This window comes from Neovison vison, chromosome 6 (genome assembly GCF_020171115.1).
Source record: "Neovison vison isolate M4711 chromosome 6, ASM_NN_V1, whole genome shotgun sequence".
In the NCBI taxonomy this organism is placed as follows: Eukaryota; Metazoa; Chordata; class Mammalia; order Carnivora; family Mustelidae; genus Neogale; species Neogale vison.
In genome coordinates, this window is record NC_058096.1 from 218,567,475 (window position 1) to 218,590,543 (window position 23,069).

The window sequence follows — 23,069 nt, forward strand, 5'->3', positions numbered from 1 at the left end:
GCTAAATCACAGATCCACAACCCTGGGCTTTGACCGCAGCTCCCAGACTTGTGTAGGAGGTCCCTGGGGCCAGATCAGCTGTGGCTCACTCCCGACAGGCTGAGAGCTGGCACCTCCCAGGTATTGCCGGCTACACGCCTGTCACTACTGGAGGTATTCAAGGCCAGATGTTAGTGTCTGTCCCTTAGAGGAAATAGCCCCACAGTAAATTAAACAGAACAGGCAATGAGTCACACTCTAGGAAATTATGGAAGGTGGGTCACCAGGGCAGAGCTGAGATGCTTTCCCAGAGACCAGCCCCACTGACAGAACACCGTTCCAGTGTTCTTCTTTTTCTTCTTTTAAGATTTGATTTATTTATTTGAGAGAGAGAGCACGCACTCAAGCAGGTAGAGTGGCAGAGGGAGAGGGAGAAGCAGAGCAGCAGACTCCCAGGTGAGCCAGGACAATGGGATCATGACCTGAGCCAAAGACAGACATTTAACTGACTTAGACACCCACGCACTCCTCCAGACAGTCTTATTACTGGCCTTGACCTCTGAGGTTCTTCATGATCTGACCTCTGCCTACCTGTCCACTTTTCCCTTCCACTACTCAGCCACCATGAAGTCTCGTGGCTGCCCACACGCACCTGCACCTTGCTCACTCAGTGCTGTTCCTGGAACTCCTTTGGCCACCTAACTCTTACTCACCCTTTAGAAGGCCAGGGCCACCTCCCCCAGGAAGCCTGGACTGTGGATGGGGCGACTGTATCAGTGTCTGAATGTCTCTTGGGCCAGGTGCTCTCAGCCAAGAGGACGCTGGCAATTATCTGGAGGCATTTTTTATTGTTGTTGTCAGGACAGGGGTACTGCTTGCCTCTAAGTGGATAGAGGCCAGGGGTACTGTTCATCATCCTCCAATACACAGAACAGCCCCCATCAACAAGTGACTATCCAGCCCCCGTTGTCAGTGGTGCCAAGACTAAGAAACGCTGCCATAGAGTTACATTCTGTGTCTCCTTAGCTCTTAGCAGAGTCCCTGGCCCATGAGAAGGGCATACTAAATGCACAATGGAAAGAAAAAAGGAAGGCAAGAGACACCTCTCCCTGTTGCCAGGCTCCTTCAGAAAGTTGGTTTCTACATTTAGGGGAGAACTATGTCAACCTGAAGGTTTCCATGACCAAGGTAGCTATAGCAATAAGGATCATGCCACTTTTCCTGCTTAAAATCTTGGATGGCTCCCCACTGCCTTTGGAATAAAGTCCCAAAGTCATAGGCACTCCGAGAGTGAACATTTACACATCCATCAAGACCTCAAAAGTCTCTGTGTGAGGTTTCTGACCTCTGATGAAGCACGTCCTTACACTTTTGGAAACTCCAATTTCCTGGGCATGCTCCCTCTCTCGACCATGACAAAATGGACTTAAACTGGAGGCAGGTTCCTGGGGACTCCGCCATCCGGTTTCTGAAGTGAGGGCTCTCGGCCACAGACTGTGGGTGTTTTGAAGTGAGTCTGGCTTGGACAGCTCTCGGCCTGGTCGACTTGAATCTGGTGAAAGAGGTGTTTGGCTCCTCTACTGGGCACAGCCCAACTGTCTCACCAGTGGCCAACCCAGATTGGAACAAGCAGCCTCAGAGCTGGGAAATCTGATGGCCCCTGAGGGGGTGGCAGCAACAGGGGGGGAGGCATCTGGCATGTGGGAAAACACCTGTGTTGGGGGATGGTCTGGCATGTATTTTAGACTCTGAATACCTGTGCGGGGGTATCTGACAATATCTGTATTGGGGGTATCTAGTATGTGTTTTGGGGGATTATCTAAAGGTTTCCGAGTAGGGTCTCTGATTTGTTTCTATTTGAGGGTATCTGATGGCTCCTGGGTGAAGGCGACTGGTACTTTGGGGTATTTTGTCATGTTTTTCAGATTCTGAACACTTCAGGGTAACTGACAGATCCAGACGAATGTCCTAATCTGACCTATTCAAGGGTACCGCAAAGCATGCTTTGAGTATCCGATGGCACCAGCCTGGGTGCTAGCATGTGTCAGGGGTATCTGGTACCCACGTTGGGCTGTCTGGGGCCATCTGAGAGGCTTACGGCTCAGGTCCCCCAGATTTGTCTAGCTTCCTGTAACCTGCACGGCCCCTTCTTCTAAGGCGACGGGCCTGTTTTCGCCATCGCTTGCACGCTGCCCTCAGACTTCTCGCCCAGGGCTCAATCCCCTTAGCCATGCCCAGACGCCCGCAGATCCCCCGCTCCAGGCACCCCTGATTCCCTCAAGACGCCCCCCATCCCCGCGGACTCGCCCCCGAGGATCGCCCTCACCCCCTCCGCAGAGACCCTCCCGGCTAAGTGCACGGGTCCCCCACAAGGCCCGGAGGATCTCTCCTGACCCCTCCCTCAGGGTCAGCCAGAAACAGCCCGCAGTTACCGGGACCCGCAGACCGGCGGGCCACGCCCCCTTCCGGGCCACGCCCTCTTGCCCGCCCTCGGGGCGGGGACACGCACGCGCAACTCGCGCGCGCGGCTTCCCGCTTCCGGCCCCGGGCTGCGGGTTGCTGTGGATCCAGGGAGGCCGGGCGGCAGCGGTGGCGGCGGCGAGCGGCCTGCAGGGGACCGGGCCGAGGTGAGGGCAGAGGGGCGGGCCCGAGGAGAACGGAGCTCGGGAGGGAGGCCTCAGGCCCCGGGAAGGCGCCGTCGGGCCCCCGGGGCGACCTCTGGTGCGGGACCCCCGGGGCTGCCGCAGCCTCGGGCCGGGCCCCCGTGGACCCTCCGAGCCGGCGGGCGGGTCCTGCAGCTGAGGCTGCCCCTTCAGTGCGTCTGGGCTCTGCTGGCGAATGCAGGGGTGCAGACGACGCCCGCCGGCGCCATCCGAATTCCAGCCCTTGGGCGGTGCAGCCTGCCCCGGCGCCGGAGAGGGAGGTCACCGGGCTCGAGGTTCAGGAGCGCCCGGGGCAGGACCGGGGACGTCGTGATAACCGTGAGCAGTAACCAGCGCCGTGGTGCTTGGGCCTCTGCGGAGAACTCACTCCCTGGAGTGGACCCCCTCGGTGCTGGGGAGCTTTGGGATAACAGCTATACGGAGCGCGCGTGCTTTGGATCTTCCGTTGCTGGTGCGGGGCAGCTTCGCTGCAGGGAGAAGCCAGAGGCCCTTGATCCTTGCTTGGTTTGTGGTCGTTTACTTCCCCGTCTTTTTCACCTGTTGCTCTGTTGAGATGGAAGCCCTAGGAGAGATGGTTGGCACAGAGTGCAAAAAGTTTTGTTGGGAGGAAAAAAAAAAGTTTTCTATAAGTTGTACCGTGGAAGCGAAGGACACAATTATCCCCTCCGTTCTCCTCATTCGGGGAGAGTGGCACTCCAGCCAGAAGCCTTAAAGCCCCTTTTTTCTTCTTGTTGGGTAGAGGGAGTTCAGGACACCATGAACAGCCCCATGGCCAAGGGCAATTTGGGATTGATTTTGTAGGTATCTGGGTGAATGATTAATCCTGAAGCTGCGTGGAGTAGTCTCAAGAGCTCAGGCTTGAGTGTCAGATAAGCTCTGGGTTCTGGTCCCTGTTCCACCACATCTTAGCCATATAACCTTGCTAAGCCTCAGTCGCCCCACCTTTAAAATGGGAATAAGGATTGGGTAGAGAGTCCATGAGGTAATATGTCATAAGTGCATAGCAGAGAGAGTGGCATATAGTGAAGGATCAGTAAATGTTGTATATCCTGTGTCTATGTGCATGCCCCCAGACCTGTATTTTTAGGCTGACATTGCAAATAATAAAGAGTCTGGAAAACTTAAAACATCTTGGTTGTTGTTTGGACGGGGTCAGAGTGTACGCCTTATCAGTCGTTTGCTGTCTTATGAGTCAAGCCCTTTGGAGAAAAAGGTTGTTCTAAAGCTAGTAAGAGCATATCGCCAGAAGGCGTAATAAATTCAGTCCTTGTAAACATAATTTGTTTTGGGTTTATGCAGCTTATTTTATTTTAAATGGCATGCATAGAGAAACGGAAAAAGCGATAAAAGCGATCCTTTTCTCTCTGTCTCTCTCTCTTTTTTTTTTCTCAGTTGACTTGAAAATGCCTCCACTTTGAAAGCTCAAGTGGCACGTACATTGTTTCTGGCATCAGCTGTGTTATAATTTTCATTCTTGTCACACAGTAGCAATTACCACTGGCTGCAGGGCCATTACCCTTGTCACCAGCCCCTGGAACTAGGGCTGTGGTCACCAGCTGTGCCTCCCTGGGTGTTTACCTACCACATGTTCAGCATATTTCTGATCCTTGTGTCAAGGTCTCCTTCGTTCTTCCTCATTCACCCTAGGTCCTGTTTCCATTTCTTCAAATTCCCTCTAAGACTTCCAGAACCTTTTCATCTTGGCTCTCTTAAGTAATTTAAAACTTTACACCTAGGCCAAAGGATTTGTTTCTTTGTTATTTATTAATTGAGTTCTACTGCACCCCACCCCACCCCACCCCCCTGTGCCAAAAGTGGTGGAGAGCTGCTGTGTTTTGAAAACCCTTTCTCCAGGTGCAAACTAATTCCTCTCACAGCTCCGGAGCTGCCTGTAGGAATTTTCTGGAGGAGGAATGTGACGGATGGGGGGAGGGGGCGAACTGATGAAAATAATGTCCTCAGTGAAAGGGCTCTTGCTGCGGTGCTTAATTTTTGTTTTTAAAATTGCCCTTGAAGGGGCACCTGGGTGGCTCAGACGGCTAAGCATCTGCCTTCAGCTCAGGTCATGATCTCAGGGTCCTGGGATTGAGCCCCACATCATCGGGCTCTCTGCTCAGCAGGGAGCCTGCTTCCCCCTCTCTCTCTGCCTACTTGTGATCTCTCTCTGTCTGTCAAATAAATAAATAGAATCTTTCAAAATAAAAAGAAATTGCCCTTGAAGTGTAAAATTCAGCTTGCTTCCTTCTCCCCTCTTGTTCTGAGTTAGTTTTCAAGGGAGAATAAAGTTGCACTTGGTTGTGTTCAAAGTAGCAAATACACAAGATGATTTACATCATATCTTGAAAAAAAAATGTTGCCAAGATTTAACTAAGAATATACATTGACTATGTCGTGGGTGGTTACATTTTAAACTCAGGCCACTCCTCTTTTCCCCTTAATATAGCAGCTTTATTGAGCTGTAATTCACGTACCATAAAATTCACCCTTTTAAAGCATGCCATTCAGTGGATTTTTCACAGAGTTATGCAACTGTCACACTATCTAATTCAGGACACTTTATCATCTGGTTGTTCTCGTGGGTGAGTTTCAGGAGGTGAGAAAGGCCAAAGAAAGAGGTGGTCTAGGCAGGTGCCCCGTGGCTCCATTGCAGCATTCGACAGAGGGAGGGAAGGACCACATCAAAGTACTTGGCTGGAATTTAGCATGTTCCTGTGCACAAGGACATTTATGTCCTGTTTAGGGGCCCCTCGGATTTGCTGAGATTACTTTGGCAGAGCGAAATTGACTTGAGGAAGAATAGTATGCGGTGAAGCCATCCACAGTAGCTCCCCAGCCCCACACAAGACTGAAATGGATGGTGACTGACCAGATATAATGTAGAGTCAAAAACCAGCATCTGTGGGCATAGGAAGCAGGAAGGAAGGTAGCTCTGTGGTGCTCATAATACCAGGATATGGTGATTGGTGGCCCCTGTGATCTGCAGTGTCCACTTGGAGGCTCCTAATCAAAGAATTTAAAGAGAGATGGGAAGATGGAAAAACTGAGGACCCCCCCCCCATATACTGCCGGAGGGGCTGTAGGAGGGGGCGGCCACTGTAGGAAAGCAGTCTGGCAGTTCCTGGAGAAGTTAAACACAGAGTTACCGTATGATCTAGAAATCCCACCCCTAGGTAGACGCCCAAGAGGGATGAATATAGATCCATACAGAAACTGGCACACAGATGTTCCCAGGAATGTTATTCGTGGTAGCCATGAAGTGAAAACAACCCAAGTGTCCCATCAGATGAATGGAAAAATGAAACGTGCCGCAGCCGTACAGTAGCATTCAGCAGTGACAAGGTGTGACATTCTGATACCTGTTACAACACGGGTGAGCCTTGAAAACGTCGCGCTATGTGCAAGAAGCCAGTCCCAAAAGGCTGTGGATCTTCTGATTCCATTTATGTAAAGTATCCAGAACAGGCCAATCTGCGGAGACAAAAAAAAAAATAGATTAGCAGTTGTTTGGGCTGGAAAGAGGGGACCAGGGAGTGACAGCCAAGGGATGCAAGGTTGCTTTCAGGGGTGATGAAAATGTTCTAAAATTGTGGTGGTCAGTGCACAACCCTGGACACACTAAAAGCCATCAATTCATAACGCTGTAAAAGGGTGACTAGTATGTATGTGAATTCCAGGTCTGTAAAGCTGTTGAGTAAGAGAGGCAGACAGGGGCACCTGGGTGGCTCAGTGGGTTAAAGCCTCTGCCTTTGGCTCGGGTCATGATCTCAGGGTCCTCGGATCAAGCCCCGCATCAGGCTCTCTGCTCAGCGGGGAGCCTGCATCCCTCTCTCTCTCTCTCTCTGCCTACTTGTGATCTCTGTCAAATAAGTAAAATCTTTACAAAAGAGAGAGAGGCAGACAGAACACAGGCTGAGAACTAGAAGCACAATGGAAATGGTTATGGGCATGGGACAGAATCGCAAGAAGTGGTTTTGAAACTAGGAAGCTAGAAATTCAAGGGGAAATGATAAGAAAATCCAGAAGAAACAGGGAGCACCTCTCCAGCACGAGTGGGAGCCAGGGAGCACTGAGTTGGGTATCTTACAGGCTGACCTGCACCGCGGAGGACTTTATGGCCCTAGCCATCAGTGGGTGGAGGCCAGCTTGGAAAAGGCAGAGGCTGGAGACAGGGAAGTTCTTTGAGAAAGGACCTGGGCCTAAACAGGGAACGTGTGGGAAGAGGTCAGACTTGCATCTGTGGAAAGGGGGGTGTGTCAGGGCTTCGATGGCATTGTGGGAGAGAGTGGGGTGTAGTCAACCGGTAGGTGGTGGGCCCCAAGGCCATCGGCTAGCAGGACTCTTTCTTACGCAGCAAGGCTGGCCTGAGGCATGTAGGTGCTGCAGAGTGACCAGTTTGGACCTCCCTTGAGTTTATCTTGCCCTGGAGAGGGGGAAGCTGTGTTCCCTGCCCTCGAATGAGGGTCTCTAACCCTAAGCCACCATCCCACCCCCAGCCACGTCCACCCCATCCCAAGGCTTCCAGGGTCTAAGCAGTAAAAGTAGCCCTTCCTAGACCCTGGGGGCCCTGAGGTTGGAGTGCTCTGGGAGGGAGCGGAGGCAGGGCAGGAGGCAGGGCAGGATAGCAGTCGCCCGCCCGGGGGTGGAGGGAGGAGGGAGAGAGGCAGAGGACCTGGCAGCGAAGTGATGTGAAGCCCATCAGAAGAGAAAACAGTGACTCTCATGGTAGAGCCATGATCTGGTTAATGTGCTTATGTAACGAGAGGCGGCGCCTTGGGAGTCAGACTCCCGTAAGCCCTTGCAGTTGCAGGACTCCTGTGCATTGGCAGCAGCCATCAGCCACCCCCCTCCCCGTCCCCCCTCCTCGGACGGGGATTCTGGAGGGAGCGCCATCTGCGTCTCTCCTCTGTGCTGGGACTTCTGGCCCACCGCCTCTCCCACCACACAGACGTGGTGAAAACATCATAACTGGTGTGGTGGGCAGGACAGTGGCCCGCAGAGATGCTCGCATCCTAACCCCCAAGACTCGCAAACATGTGACTTTCTATGGCAGAGGGGACTTTGCAGATGTGATTGAGAGTCCAGAGATGGCAGGTGAGCCTGGATTATCCGGGTGAACCCAGTGTCATCCAGAGCGTCCTTGTGAGAGGGAGGCGGGAGGGTCTGGGTCCAGGGAGGAGGTGTGATGGCGGAAGCCAAGGTCAGAGGTCAGAGGTCAGTGTAGGAGATGGAGGGAAGGGCCAGAAGCCCAGGAGGCCAGGTGCCACTAGCAGCTGGAAACAGAGGGGAAACGTGTTCTCCCCTAGAGCCTCCAGGAGATGGCAGCCCTCTGGACCCCGCTCATGCCCTCCAGCCCCACCGGAGAATAGCCTCAGTGTTGTTTTCAGCCACTGTTTGTGGAAATCTGTGACAGCAGCCAGTTGGGAATGCCCACACCCACTTTCCAGCTCCAGTGCTCCAAGGCTCAAATTCTCATTTGACTCAGGACCTACCCTGCCCCCTACCCTCTCCAGCACTTCCTTCTCCTGTGCAAGTTTCTAGAACTCCACTCTGGCCTCACTCAGGATTCTGTGTGCCTCCAGCCAGGCCACTTCCATTGCCCCTTCTCTAGACACATGCGCACAGGGGAGCACCGTGAGCAGAAAGATGGTAGCAGGGAGCTCAAGCCTGCTTCTGTGGTACCACAAAAGCTACTTAGGCCCTTGGATCCTCAGTTTTCTGGCTCTCAAATTCCCAGTCTAATAGCATTCCTTGTGTCATAGGGTTGTGGTTACCAGTGAAGGGCTCCGCAGCGTCTGGGTGTGTCCGTCTGTTCCTTCAGCAGCGGGGACCAGGGACCCGCGTTGCCACAATGAATACAGCTTAGCTCTTTTTTTTTTTTCTTTTTTAATCTGAAAAATATAACTTTGTTAACAAGATGCAGAGTATATGTACAAGTCAATAAAAAGAAATTGTTAAAAAATGAAGCCCCACCACTGTGGGTTGCTCCCAAAGTCTGAAGATTAATTATAAGTCACATCTTGTAAATTAGTGCTTTTAAGTTTGTCATTAGCTCCACCCGGCTTACAGGCAGGAAGCTAAAACCTTCCTTTTGGTGTTTCTCCCCCTTCTAGAATGTTCCAAAAGCCCTGATCAGAGGGGAAGGCCTTCCAGTTTCCCTGCTGTCCACAACTTGGCATTCTGCTGCTGCTTTTTTCTAAAAATGGGGCTATTACAATTCACATACCATAACATTCACCGCTTGAATGTGTACAATTCAGTGGCTTTTAATATAATGTACTCCTCACCCCTTTCTCTTCACCCAAAAGGAAACCAAGGAGCCATGAGCAGTCACTCCCCATTTCCTGTTCCCAAGCCTCCAGCAGCCATGATTGTGCTTTCCCCCTGAAGATGTTCCAAACTGGGGTAGCTTTCCATTGGTCAAGAAGGTTCCCCTTGTTGATGGGCCAAAAGATAGGGGCTTCTGTGACTCTACAGTGTGTTTGGTTTTGACCATGACCATGAGGAAAACCAACATTTTATGACATTGGGATCTTGTAAGCACATACATACACGGATCCAGAGTTTCAGCAAAGAATAAGAATACTCATCTTCCTCCCTCAAGATCGTCTCTGGCATTTTCTGTCCTATTTTATTTTGCGGGAAACTGTTTTCCCCAACTCGCGGAGGGGTCACGGTCCTCAGTGTCAGAACACTGCCCTGGGATCCCAGTGCACCATGCCTTAGGAAGAACATTTAGCAAAAGAGGGAGCATTTGGCAGTACAATTAATATCTTGGACTTCTGAGAAGCGTACTAGTTTCTTAGGACTGCTGTAACAAATTGCTACCATCCCAAGTAGCTTCAAATAACAAATTCATTCTCTCACCGTTCTGGAGGCTAAAAGTCCGAAATCGAGGTATCCGTAATGCTGCACTCCCTCCGAAGGCTCTAGGGAAGGATCCTGGAAGGCTGCCCTAGACGTTGGGTCCTTGGCTTGTGGCTGCATTACGCAGGTCTCTGCCTCTGTATTCACTTGACTTTTCCCTCTCTGTCTCTGTGTCTGTGTCTCTCTGCATCCAGAGCTCCCTCTTGGCCTTGTAAAGGTGCCAGTCACTGGATCACCCTTAATCCAGGACGATGTCATCTTGAGATCCCTGAGTTAATGATATCTGCAAAGACCCTTTTTCTGAATGAGGCCACGTTCCGTAGAATTTCACAGAATTCCGTGAATTCTGAGGGCACCGTATTCACCCAACCTCCTATTTCTAGTGACTCGTAAGGGAGAACAAGTTGACAAGCTGATAGTCTTCATTTCTTAGATTCCTTACAGACATAGTAATTTTCACATTATTTAAAGTGAAATGAAGCACTGGACTTCAGCTTACGCTTGGGACCCAGCAAGTGAGGAGAGGAAAGCAGAGGAGAACTTAAGAACTAGTTTCTTGCCTGAAAAGCTTCTAAATCTGGCTCCTCTGAGAATACCATTTGCCATATGGTATGAAGAGGTGCCCGGTGCATACACTGAATGTTTGCTTGTTTGCTTGTCTTTATATAATCTGTTCCTTTCCCCCATGCGTTCAAAGACCACCTTCACCAAATACAAAAGTTTTATCAGTTTAGAGAAGCAAAAATAGTTCCATCTGCTTGGCCTGGCACCTAGCTTACATAAGTACACGAAACTGCTTTCTTCCTGACCTTGAGACGTGAAATAGATTAAAATATATTCACACTCACACCTTTGCAGGACTAGAAGGAATACTAATGAAGGTCTTTGCAAGGTTTTGGAATTTTCCTAATATAGGAGCTGGTTGCCGACTTGGGTTAACTGTTGTAGCCGGCGTCCTTAGTGGTGACGGGATCTTGAGATGCTCAGAAAGCAACTGGGTACCTGTTTCTACCAGCATAGACTGTCTCAGGGCTCTGGAATTCAGTAATGACTTCCCACAGTTAATCCACTCCACTGCTTCCTTTATTCCATTGCCTTCCATGTGTCGGGGATTAAAAATGGGAGCTTCTCGTGCCACATGAGCCCCGCTGGGTGCATTCTGGTTGTTGGAACAGGCCCTCCCTGTTCCAACCAAGCAGAGAAGGTAGACCAGGAATCAGCAGACTTCTCCTGTGAAGAGCCCCACAGTAAATATTTCAGACTTTGCAGACCTCACAGCCTCTGCCATGGCTACTCCCCAAAGCAGTGCCAGACAACAGGGAAGCAAGTGGGCGTGGCTGTGTTCCAATAAAACTTTATTGACAAAAATAGGTGGCTGGCCCTCAGGCTGGAGCTTGCCCATGGCTGCAGAAGACTCGTGGTTTTTACCATTCTGTGTCTAGGGCTGTGACTCCGATGTTGTAAATTTGGTGAGGGACGCAGGTGAAGGGGACAGGGCATCCTCTAGGATGTGCATTTGCACTGGGAACTCCTTACGGAGGGTCCTTCTGAGCCTCGACACCCCACCACCTTTTCAGTTGTCTTTTTTACAGAAATGCAGTGTCCTTGAATAATTGCGCAGGTCACTGAGAGCAGACAGGTTTTTTCTGGCATCGTGTGTGCATGTTTTTCTTCCTTGCCTTCTACGTTTAACAGAATGCTTTTTATTTGGTGAAAGGGAAACCCACTGGACGCTGTTAAGTGTTTGGTTTCCTCTGCCCTCCTTATAGCCACCTCTGCTAACATTTGCTCTTTATTTTCCAAATAAAAGGTTTATATAGGGGTGCCTGGGTGGCTCAGATGGTTGGATGTTTGCCTTTGTCTCGGGTCATGATCTCTAGGTCCTGGGATGAGCTTTGCGCCACACATCACCGCCCCCCCCCATCCCCGTGGCTGAGCCCTCCCCACCAGCTCACATGCTCTCTGTATCTTCCTCTGGAATAAATAACTAAGGCTTAAAAATACATAATAGCAATAATAAGGCCAGTTGGGGTTTTCTGGAAGATTTCAGATGTGCAGTAGTGACACCTGAATTAATTTTTTCAAAATCACTTGTTTTCATTAAAATGTTTTTCAGCCGCATCGTTTTGATTGCAGTACGGTCCCTTGAATTAACATAAGTGTTTTTTGTTGTCGTTGTTGTTTTTTAAGATTTTATTTATTTATTTGACAGATAGCATAAATAGGCAGAGAGGCAGGCGGGGTGGGGGAGCGGGGAAGCAGGCTCCCTGCCGAAACAGAGAGCCCGATGCGGGACTGGATCCCAGGATCCTGGGATCACAACCTGAGCCGAAAGCAGCGGCTTAACCCACTGAGCCACCCAGGCGCCCTAACATAAGTGTTTTAAAACACCAAGGAGGAAAGCAGGGCGGCCCTTCCTGGCGAGGCCCAGGGGAGTGGGTGGCATTGTCTTGATGGGACCCCTACAGATGGCATCTGGCCTTGTACCCCGGCCACAAGGCATGGCATAGGGAATATTCACATGGCATAGGTTTTTCAGGGTCGGAACTGCCGATGGCTGATTCTAAAGGTACTTCCTTCCTGACACCAGAAGTCATGTGAACTTGAGCAAAGGGGAGCGGGTGATTCATGGGACAGGTCCAGGCAGTGCAGGGCATCCGCTCCCCATCCTTAGCTCTGCAGGCTTTCTCCGATCTGTAAGTAACGAAGTGGAACACCAAGTTTCTCTTATTTTAGCAGCCCCCCTCCGGCCCTGAGCTCGCTTCTCTGTCCCTCTGACCAGCTTCGCCCCTCATCGACCCCACACTGAAAAGGTCATTTCTACTGGTGTTGATGTCATCCTTTAGGAGTGGTTGTTACTGGTTCTGTCTCTGTAGAATGTTCCAGAGCCACCTGCACCTGGCTGGCCCCTGTGAACTGGTTGAACTTGTTCATCAGAATGAGTCGAAACACCTGATGGAGCAGGTTTTTGTTCCCATATTTCCACTGACCATCCTCGTTAGTCGCTAAGGGCGCTTTGAGGAGAGGGCGCGAAAACGCAGCGGCAGGACCCCCTTCCAGACCATGGGGGAGCCCTGCACAGTTCCCTGGGTACCAGTCTGGTACTAGCCAGTCTCCTGATGAGGCCAGTAGGTCCAGTCATGCCGAGAAAGGCCAACAGTGGAAGCGGACAGAAGTTCTTAAGTGGTGCCTTGTGTTTCCCTTCTTTCTTGGGGGAGGCCGATTCCTGGGAGAAAATCCAACTCCATGAGGGCCGAGCGGCAGCCGCTCTGAAATTCAGGTCCCCTGCAGGACTAGTTATATCTTTAAAGACCAAACAAACAGAAAACACATTAACCATTTTTCAGTGTCTTGTTCAGCAGCGAAAGTGTCTCCTTGTTGGGGTACTGTTCCTTCCACCCCTCTCCAGAACGTGCTCGTCTTCCCCAAACGGAGACCCTGCCCACATGGGATACTGGCTCCCGTCCCCCTCCCCGAGCCCGTGGCACCTGCAGTCTCCTTCCTGTCCCTCTGGGTGGGACTCTTCTAGGAACCTCACAGAAGCAGAACCTGACCGTATTTGTCCTCTTGCGTCTGGCTTATTTCATTGAACACAGTGTCCGCAAGGCTCACCCGTACTGGAGCCGGTGGCAGAAAGGTCTTCCTTTTTCAGGCTCAATCATAGTCTGTCATATGGATGGACCCCATTGTGTTTATCCATTTCCCCGTTGAGGGACACATGGGGTGTGGGCACCCTGTGGCCACTGTGAATAGTAATGCTGTGAACACGGGTGTGCAAGGACCTGAGTGTCTGCTTTCCATTCTTTCGCGTCTACACCCAGAAGTGGGATGGCTGACGCTTGCAGTTCTGTCCGACTGTCTGAGGAGCCGCCAAAGCTTGTCCACAGCAGCCGCACCATTTGCCCTTCCTACCAGCAGTCCCTGAGGATTCCAGTTTCTCCACATCCTCATCAACACTGGTCATTCCCCATTTTAAAAAATGATAGCATCGCCGTGAGTGTGAAGTTGCTTCTCGCCGTGGTTCTGGGTTGCATTTCCCTAATGACGGTGCTGTTGAGCATCTGTCTTCTCGCGTGGCTGTTGAACGCCTCTGTATTCCCTTTGAGCCATGTCTGTTCCAGTCCTCTGTCCACTTTTGTCTCGGGTAGTTTGTTTTCTTCAAGGGTTCTCTCTACTGGTCGCATCTGACGCCATAGGGTTTTGCCAAGAACTGAAAGCAAGTGTTATGTGCCTAGAACCTTCGACAGAGGTGGTGGGGGTCCCAGGCCCAGGCAGGAAGCAGAGCTGGCGTGGCATGGCCTCCCAACCACAGAGCAGCCTACTCCTTCCACTGAAGAGTGGGCATTTTTGGTTTTTTAGATTTTTATTTATTTATTTGAAAGACAGAGATCACAAGTAGGCAGAGAGGCAGGCAGAGAGTGGGGTGGGGGGGCAAGCTCCCTGCTGAGCAGAGAGCCTGATGCGGGACTTGAGCCCAGGATCCCGAGATCATGTCCTGAGCTGAAGGCAGAGACTTAACCCACTGAGCTACCCAGACACCCCAAGAGAGGACATTTTAAGAGGCATCAGCAGTCATGAGCCTGAGAGCCAGTGTGAACCATTAGGAAGCAGTCGTGACCCATGAGCCTGGTTTCCTCTTCTAGCGACAGCGGTCCGCCCAGCAGACTGGTAAGAGGAGGTGGAAGGTGTGGAAGTGGGGGGCCCCTGATGCAGGCCCCCGTGACATTCTTGGGGTGGGATGAGAAGCGCACAGAGGTGTTAGGATAATCCTGAGCTAATCATCCTTTAGCCAGGCTCATAACTAGTTGGATGAAAGTTCCCGAAGGGTGTTAATTAGTGTCCCAGAGTCAACTGAGGGGGACACCGCCCCTTGGTTCCATCCTCTGCTCTGTCCTGACTGGCTGTTTGCTCTGTAATTTAGAAAGATAAAAGATGTAGAAAGTTCAGTTATCAAAGCTGGGGATCGCAGCTAGAGGGGTGGCCTTCCTCCCAGTGTCATGGAGTCAGGGCGCAGAAATCTCGGCTCCTGAAAGAACTGGTTGAAGGCAGCGAGGTAACGTGAGTGAGGAGAGCGTGTTGGTCTCTGTGCCTGCCTCGGAGTCATCACTTCCCAGTCTGGCACCCTGGACGTTGGGGGCCGGGGGAGTCTCTATGGGGGGGCCCTCCTGTGCTCATGGGATGTTGAGCAGCATCCCTGGGGCTGACCCACTCTGTGCCAGGAGCTCCCCCGCCATCATAACAGTCCAGAATATTTGCAGACAATGCCGCATGTTCCCCGAGGCACAGAATCCCCCCTGGTTGAGAACCTGAGAACCACCAGTCCAAATAAGCTCCTCAGAACCACGGGATGGGGAATCAGGACCGAATGACAACCTGGAGAAAGAGCTCAGAGATTCCAGTTAAAGATAATACCAGTTTGAGCAGTGTTTGTGACACAGCTCTCCTGCCTTCTCCCCGGCACCCCCCAGAGGAACTGATGCAACTAAATTAGGTTGTTCTGGGGGCGCCTGGGTGGCTCAGTGGGTTAAAGCTTCTGCCTTCGGCTCAGGTCATGATCCCAGGGTCCTGGGATTGAGCCCCCCATCGGGCTCTCTGCTCAGCGGGGAACCTGTTTCCTCCTCTCTCTCTGCCTGCCTCTCTGTCTACTTGTGATCTCTATCTGTCAAATAAATAAATAAAATCTTTTTTAAAAAATTAGGTTGTTCTGGTACCCAGAAAACTCGCAACAAAGCCAGGACCCTAAGACCGGTTAATTCCAGGTCTCATCCAGTTCCATGCTCGCCCTAGAACCACGCCCACTCCCAGCCTTCTGGTCTTCAGCAGATTTCCCTCTCTTGGTCGTGTCTCTCTGTGGTTGTGTCTCTCTGCGGAGCGCCGTGTTCCAGTGTCCACCTGCTGTCACTGGAGTCCTCAGGGGCAGCTTGGATAAACCCGCACGGAAGTCAGACTTGCCACCTTCCCCGGCTCTGCCCTTCCCGGGGCACCTGCGTCGGGTCCCCACACCCTCCCTGCATCCGCCAGCATCCCCTTGCAGGTCCCCCCCCCCCCGCCCCGCCACAGCCTCTACTTCTGGAGGCAAATATGATCGAAGACCCCGTGTATAAACTTGTCCATGACTGCAGTTTCGAGGATCAAGTGTAAACTGCAAAGATCGCAAAGGCCCGAGACAGACCCTTCACGCACAAGGCGTTCCCTCCATCCTGCTGTTCTGCCCCCTTCGTTTCTCCTCATTTCTCCCCTGACCTACCCCAGACCCGGTCTCCCTCTGTCCCTTCCTTCAGCAAATATTTATGGAGCACCCACCCCGCCCCAGGCCTTGTGCCAAGGTTGAATGACAGAGATCCCCACGTGTGTGGAGCGTCCTCTCTAAGGACACAAATAGAGTTCACTATCTGTGGCTTCCGTATTTACGAATTCACCCACTGGCGATGATTTATCCATTACCCCCAATTCAGTACCCCCAGGGCTTTCTTGGTACTTGGACAACACACAGAGAGGCAAGATATTGGAGTTGCCCAAGGCGCTGATTCCCATAAGGCCTCTGTAGAGCTCATTCCCTAAACAAGTGTCCTTTTCCCAGTGTATTTAAATTGCCTCGCTTTGTTTATTGTGCTTTTTGTTGGCGATTTTGCTGTTGGAAAATGGCTCCCGAGCACTGGGCCAAAGTGCTGTCTAGTGTCCCCAGGCCCAAGAAGGCTGTGATGAGCCTTGTGGAGGAAACAGGTGACTCAGACCAACTTCTTGCAGAAGCGAGTTAGAGAGCGGTTGGCTGTGTTCGGTGTTTATGATGCAACAATGTAGGTTAAATAAGGTCTCTTCCAACCAAAACGTAGGGAGCACAAGGTTGGGTATTGACGGGCTGACAAAAATACGAGCCGAGTGTCCAAGGACCTGGATTCCCGGGAAGCAGGGGCTCAGCCTTTACCAGATCCATGTTGACAGAGCCTTGGGAGCCCTGTCACAAATCCCGAGTGCCCCCTGTGTGGCAGGAGAGATGGCCGGAGACGTGGCAAGGAGGGCACAGCCATCCGATCCCGTGGGTTCCAGGGCGTGAGGAGAGGAGATGGAGACCGTAGGGGGTGGGGAGGGGATTCAGAGTTCTTTTGCCTTTTCCCCCAAAACTGGTTTCCTCGGGGTCTTTGCCAGCACTAGTGACCGAGAGCCCTCCCACGCTGGGCTTCCTGGCTCCCCTTCCCCTGCACTTCTGCGCTAAGGGTGTGTCTTTCCTCTAACCCCTATTTGTCCCTGTTTGTCCCAGCCTCCCCGCCCCCCCCCCATGCAACTTGACCCCAACCCGTGGTGTCCCATCCCTAGTAAAGGAAATGGCCCGTCCCCAGCCTGTCTTGGGAGCACACCCTTGGCCTTAACCAGAGCCTGCCTTTGGCCTCAGACTCCTGTGCCCGAGGCTTCTCCAATTCACCATATGCCAGAGCTTTTCTCATTGGATTCGTTATTCCAGGGAGCGCTTGTCTACAGGCTCTGGACCAGCCAGCTGGAGGATGGGTTCGAGTAGGGTGCGAACGAGTCGCACGGAAGTCTGGGCAGGGCCCTCTTCTCGGGGACAGGCTCTTCAGCCTCCAGCCTGCGCACATGGCAGTGTGCAGAAGGACTGAGCCCCTGAGCCGAGCCCCGGTCCTAGCTGCAGCCTGTGTGCACTTAGAGGTGATCGGTGGACCGAAAAAAGCAGTTATTTTTTTAAAATTAATAAGCCTTAACTACTTTATTTAACTTAAAGTAGATAAATGTACTTGTGTTTATCAATCTTTTGCTATCCAGCGGCCTTTCCTTTGCGAACGGATATCCATCCCCATCATCTTTCCTTCTGTAAAGCAGACCTGGAGAGGGGCGCCGGGCTGGCTCAGCAGAGCGCCCACTTTTGATCTCAGGGTTGTAGGCTCAGGCCTCATGTTGGGTGTAGAGATTGCTTAAAACTAAAGTCTTTTTAAAATAAACAAGCCAGACCTATAGCATAGACTTTCCACTCTGCTTTGAACGAGAATTTCAAGGAAATGGGAAGCCTTCGGAACGCGGACACTTCTGCGCGAATGTGGTTGGTTAGCCTTCTCTGGGCGGGTGGGCGGCGTTTAGATCACCTTCTGATCAGATGGTACTTTGGTTTGCTTGTTTTTAAGTGACTTGCTTGTGAGTTTTAGAAACACGAGCTCTCTTGCATTGGTGGTTCAAGAGTTTAAGTAACATTTTATTAAGGAATGTGTCTGTAACACCGAGTACTGCTGGCACGCACAGCTCTGGAATCTACTAGAAGTGGCTCTGGTTAAGCAAATGTTTGCCGGCGGGTGGTCACGGAGCATCCTGGCCACCTCATTGGCCTCGTCTTGTGTCGTGCACCCGGAGAGAGAAGAGGCCCCAGTTACAGGTGGACCTGTTCAATGAAAGTTGCTTCAGAATGTACCTGTTCGGGGCACCTGTTTGGCTCAGCTGGTTAAGTGTCTGATTCATTCTCTCTCTTCTCTTTAAGATTTTATTCATTTGAGAGAGCATGAATGGGCCAGTGGGGAATGGGGAGAAGCAGACTCCCCAGTTGAGCAGGGAGCCCGACTTGGGGCTCGATCCCAGGACCCTGGGACCATGACCTGAGCCGAAGGCAGACGCTCAGCCAACTGAGTTGCCTAGGTGCCCCAAGCATCTGACTCTTGATTTCAGCTCAGGCCATGGTCTTGGGGTCATGGGATCAAGCCCCACATCCAGCTCTGCGCTCAGCAAGGAATCTGCTTAAGATTCTCTCTTCCCGGGGCACCTGGGTGGCTCAGTGGGTTAAGCCTCTGCCTTCAGCTCAGGTCATGATCTCGGGGTTCTGAGATCGAGTCCCGCATTGGGCTCTGCTCGGCAGGGAACCTGCTTCCTCCTCTCTCTCTCTCTCTCTGCCTGCCTCTCTGCCTACTTGTGATCTCTGTCAAATAAATAAAAAAAACTTTGAAAAAAAAAAAAGATTCTCTCTTCCTCTCCCTCCACCCCTCCCCCATCTCTAAAATAAATTAATACAATCTTTAAAAAAAAAAAAAGAATGTACCTGCAAAATCCCGTTTTTACTAAATATCATTCTTCAGAATCGCTGTCTTCAGCTACTCTCATCTTATTTTCCTTGACTGTTCCGGCTGTTTCTACACAGGGATTGGCCCTAAGTAGATAGTCCCAGGGTCCACTGTTACCCTGTATTTTCAGCGACCTTCAGAACTTCCGCACTAGCGTCCTGGGGCCGTTTCGGACTAACAGTGTCCACAGTGAGAGCTTCCTTGTTCTTCTTGCCACGGCTCCCTCTCCCTGGCTCCTTCCAGTCCCAGCCCCTGAGGGTGCCACCCAGTGACCCAGACCACATGTCTCAGTGTTCCCAGTGTTCTGCGGCCACCCCACCCTCCCTGCCTGCATTAAGGACATTGTCACCGGCGCACACACCTACCAGACTGGATCCCTCCCTCGATCATCATTCCTCTGCCTTCTTGCTTTGCTCACCCCTGCCATCACCATCTTGTCTAAGAACGTGGGTCCAATCCTGCTTGCCCTTCGCTTGAAATCCCCCATAGTTCCCCATCCTCAAACACCTGACCACGGTGCATGAAACACCAACGCTCTAGCCCAGCCTGCCTTTTGATCTTCATCTCTGGCCACACTCTTCCCCTCCCCACTCCCATGCCCCCTGCCTGCCGACCCCACACGGACCCCCACCGCCCTCCCCTGGAATAGCCTCGCCTTCCCCCTTCCTCCTTTTCTCCTAACGACCTCCTACTCATCCTTTAAGACCCAGTGCAGGTGACCCTATAACCTTCCTCCTCCCCTCCACCAGGAAGAATGACTCATCTTCCCCTGTGGGGAACTTCCATTACTAGAAATCTCATAATTGTTTGCTAACGTGTCACCTTCTTGATCATCTGGGTTCCTCAGGGGTGGAGATCTGCCTTACTCACACACCATTATTCCGATGGAAAGAGGTGTTTTATGTTTTCTAAACCAATTCGCAAACTTTTTATCAGTATTATTTGGGGGGAAACCTAACCCTTTTAGAAGCTGGACAGCGCAGGGCTCCGCGGGGGGAGCTAAGCCCCAGTTTCCCCACTTCCCAGTGTTCTAGGGTCTCATGTAGTCCAGTATTGAACCCCATCCCACAGTCTTGTCTGTGTTCAGGAAAATGTCAGTTTTTCTTTAGTGAGGTGCGTGGATATCAGGGGCAGGCACGAGGAAGCCGCCAGTTAGCCCCTTGCCCCATTCCTACTCCGGGGGGTAGATTTATTTCCTCCCTGAATTCTCCCCGTATCCCTGTGAGGTAGGTACCATGTACTGTTCTGCACAGACAATGAAGCAGTGTTGGGGGGACTAAGTAATTAGCCAAGATCACAGAGGTAGCAGAAGCAGGGGACAGTCAGGATTCAGACCCCTGCTCTTCCTGACCCCAGAACCTATGTTTCGGAAGAGAGCAGTCATGTCCCAGAATGTCTTTGCTTCTGTACCCCCACACTTGGGGGTAGAAACTGAGGTCGTGGATCTTCTCTAATGTGACTCTGCAAAACCCAGCACAGTGCTGATTTGCAGAGGCGTCAGAAATTGTCACCATCTGCTTTAAGCTTTTTCCCAAACTTGTATTTTGAAATAATTTCAGATTCATGGAAGAGTTCTAAGGAGATTAGGCAAAAAGTTGCTGCAGACAGGCCCTGCACTCAGCTTCCTCCTCATGCGGACCTTTTTGTGGAATTTATTTATTTACTTACTTATTTGACACAGAGAGAGATCACAAGTAGGCAGAGAGGCAGGCAGAGAAAGAGGGGGAAGCAGGCTCCCCGCTGAGCAGAGAACCCGATGCCGGGCTCCATCCCAGGACCCTGAGATCGTGACCTGAGCCAGAGGCAGAGGCTTAACCCACTGAGCCACCCAGGCGCCCAACCTTTTTGTTTTTAATTATAAAAGTCATACCAGCGTCGTAGAAAATTTGGGAGCTAGAGCCATGATGCCACACAGCTACAGTGTGTCTACAGCCACAGTCCTCTGTCGTGTTGCCTTGCAGGACTTTTTGTCTTTATCCGTATCGTCCTGCACAGATGTCCTGGGTGGTGCAGTCCTTGGGAAAAGCAGTTTGGTGATGACCAATCCAAATCGTAAAACATGGCTAACCTTTGCCTCCGGAGCACCGTCTCTGTGAGACTCGGGTCTGAAATTGGAATGAGTCGAGTGTCTGACAACAGAGAAGTAATTCAGAGAAGGGATGAAAGTGGAACTTAGAGATACCAGAGCCGTGCGGGTGCGGGAAACTTGCGTATGTCCGCCATGGTTAATGAACGGGAACTCCGGGGCGCCTGGGTGACTTAGTCGGTTAAACATCGGCCTTCTTGGGACGCCTGGGTGGCTCAGTTGGTTGGACGACTGCCTTCGGCTCGGGTCATGATCCCGGAGTCCCGGGATCGAGTCCCGCATCGGGCTCCCAGCTCCATGGGGAGTCTGCTTCGCTCTCTGACCTTCTCCTCGCTCATGTTCTCTCTCACTGTCTCTCCCTCAAATAAATAAATAAAATCTTTAAAAAAAAAAAAATGCCTTCAGCTCTGGTCACAATCTCAGGGTGCTGGTATCGAGCCCCACATCGGTCTCGCTCAGCGGAGAGCCTGCCTCTCCCTCTTGCCCCCTGCCCCCGCAATTCAAGCTCGAGGCTATGCACGCACACTCTCTCTCTCTCAAGTAAATAAATAAAATTAAACAACAACAAAAAAAAGAACATGAACACCTATGCAGATACAGATCAAGGTACAAAGAGATTCCCATGAATGGCAGAAAGAATATTGATTCGTTTCAGTTTTAATTTTTCCTTTTTTTTTTTACAATGAAGTTCACTTTTCTATTGTTAATTAAGAGGGATCACATCCAGGTAACAGGGACTTGGGGGATGTTTTCTCCCGTGCCTTTGTCAGTGTTTGGTGAGGACCGCCCCTCGTCAGCCAGGAGGGAATCTCTGCAGGCCGAGAGTTGGTCCCACGTTCTGTACTTAGGGACTGGAACGTGCCACCGGGCTTGGGCTGGATTTACGCCCAAGAATGTTCTCTTTTGTTCCCTTCTTTTCTTCCCCTACGATGACTCACTGTAGCCGTTTGCCTTCGTTAGTTCTTATCTTTATTAAACACAACAACTTAGAGAAATACCATCTTGGTATTAGACATGACTTTGGAGAAATGCTTTATTTCTCAATAGAGTAAATAAAATAAGCTGGTGCCCCCTGCAAAAAAAAAAAGCCCTTTGAAGTTCAGGTTCATTAAGAATGCTGAAGATTGACCCCCAGGCAGTATAGCAGGTTCTTACTGGACATCTGGTCATCTGGGTACTAAGACCTAGCTCTCTGCCTGCCTGTCCTATCTCGGCCTCGTTTTCCCTCTTGTGCAAAATCAGAGTGCTGTTTTTCTGCGTGTGTCACAGAGGCGAGGTCGGCTGCTCGAGAGAGTGCTAGAACAGCATGGGCCACTTCTGCCAGGATGAAGGTCTTTCGTCTGTATTCCCGCTAACAACACCCATGTGTTGTACCACAAAGCACCCCTGAGTCTTAGACATTCCAGAAGGAGAAGCAGCTCCAAATGGTTTCCGTGGAGACCTGGGGTTTCTCACAACGGACCCTGCGGTTTTTCTTAGTTTGCTAGCACAACTTTCTTATCGTGGGTCACCTTGCAGTGTTGGACCTGAAGAGCCTTCTGGATCTCAGAGGAAGGCAACTCAGAGAGTTCTGGGGCTGGAGGAGGCTGGAGGAGCTCAGGTCCTGCTCTTGCGGGTTAGAGATGAGAACACCAATGGCCCCTTCCGCAGGTTTCTCTTGACAAGCTAGAGGCCACAAGCCCACGGGCTGGGGTCAGGGACAGGCACGCATGCGCAGTTCTTGAGGACAGGGATGCTCTGGGCACTGGGCAGAAGAGGAGGCCTGTCCTCGTGCAGTCAGCCAGGGTAGCAAGAATCCCCCGGAGACTCGAGGAGAGGGGTGGGCTGGGAAAGGTCAGCTGCCGGCATATCTGAGGGTGAAGAGGAACATAAAGTTCAAGGGGCAGAGTTCATGAGAGCGTGAGCCACGGGGATTGACAATTGCTCACTTCCTGACCATGTCCTTCCCGCACCTTCCAGCAGCATCCAGGGGCCACATAGCCTGTTCGGTGGAGCATTTTTTAAAAATCCCACCAGAGATAGTAGCCCTGAAGACAGCAGGTTGCCCCGAAAGTGAACTAGTAGGCCTCGCCTGGGGGTGCCCTCCCCGTCACTCTCCACCCAGTGCCCTCCCCACCTGGCGGGGACGAGGTCTGTGGACCCGAGCTGGGAGCAGGCTGGCCCGGCACATAGATCAAAGCAATGTTGACATCCCGATATGACTGACATCTGACCCTTGCCCTCCAAGAGGTCAGGGTTCCATGAGGCATGAGGCAGTGTGATAACAGCCGTGACCGGTCGTGTGCACAGAGGTAAAGGGCACAGGAAGGCCTAGGCTGTGGGGGCTGGGAAAGAGGCAAGGCAACCCAGAGGGACTCTGGCCGGGCCCCAAAGCTCGCCAGGCAAAGGGGTGCCTCAGCCAAGGCACCCAGAGCTGCACGTCAG

General features: G+C 51.6%; 1 protein-coding gene across 1 annotated transcript in view; it reads left to right on the plus strand.

The window, feature by feature from the left end:
- The first annotated feature begins 2,545 nt into the window (after positions 1-2,545).
- ARHGEF18 (Rho/Rac guanine nucleotide exchange factor 18) overlaps positions 2,546-23,069 on the plus strand; it is a 54,029-nt gene continuing 33,505 nt past the window's right edge. The window contains exon 1 of the mRNA XM_044254309.1: positions 2,546-2,606. The gene's annotated coding sequence lies outside the window, so the exon portion shown is untranslated. The remainder of the gene's footprint in view (positions 2,607-23,069) is intronic.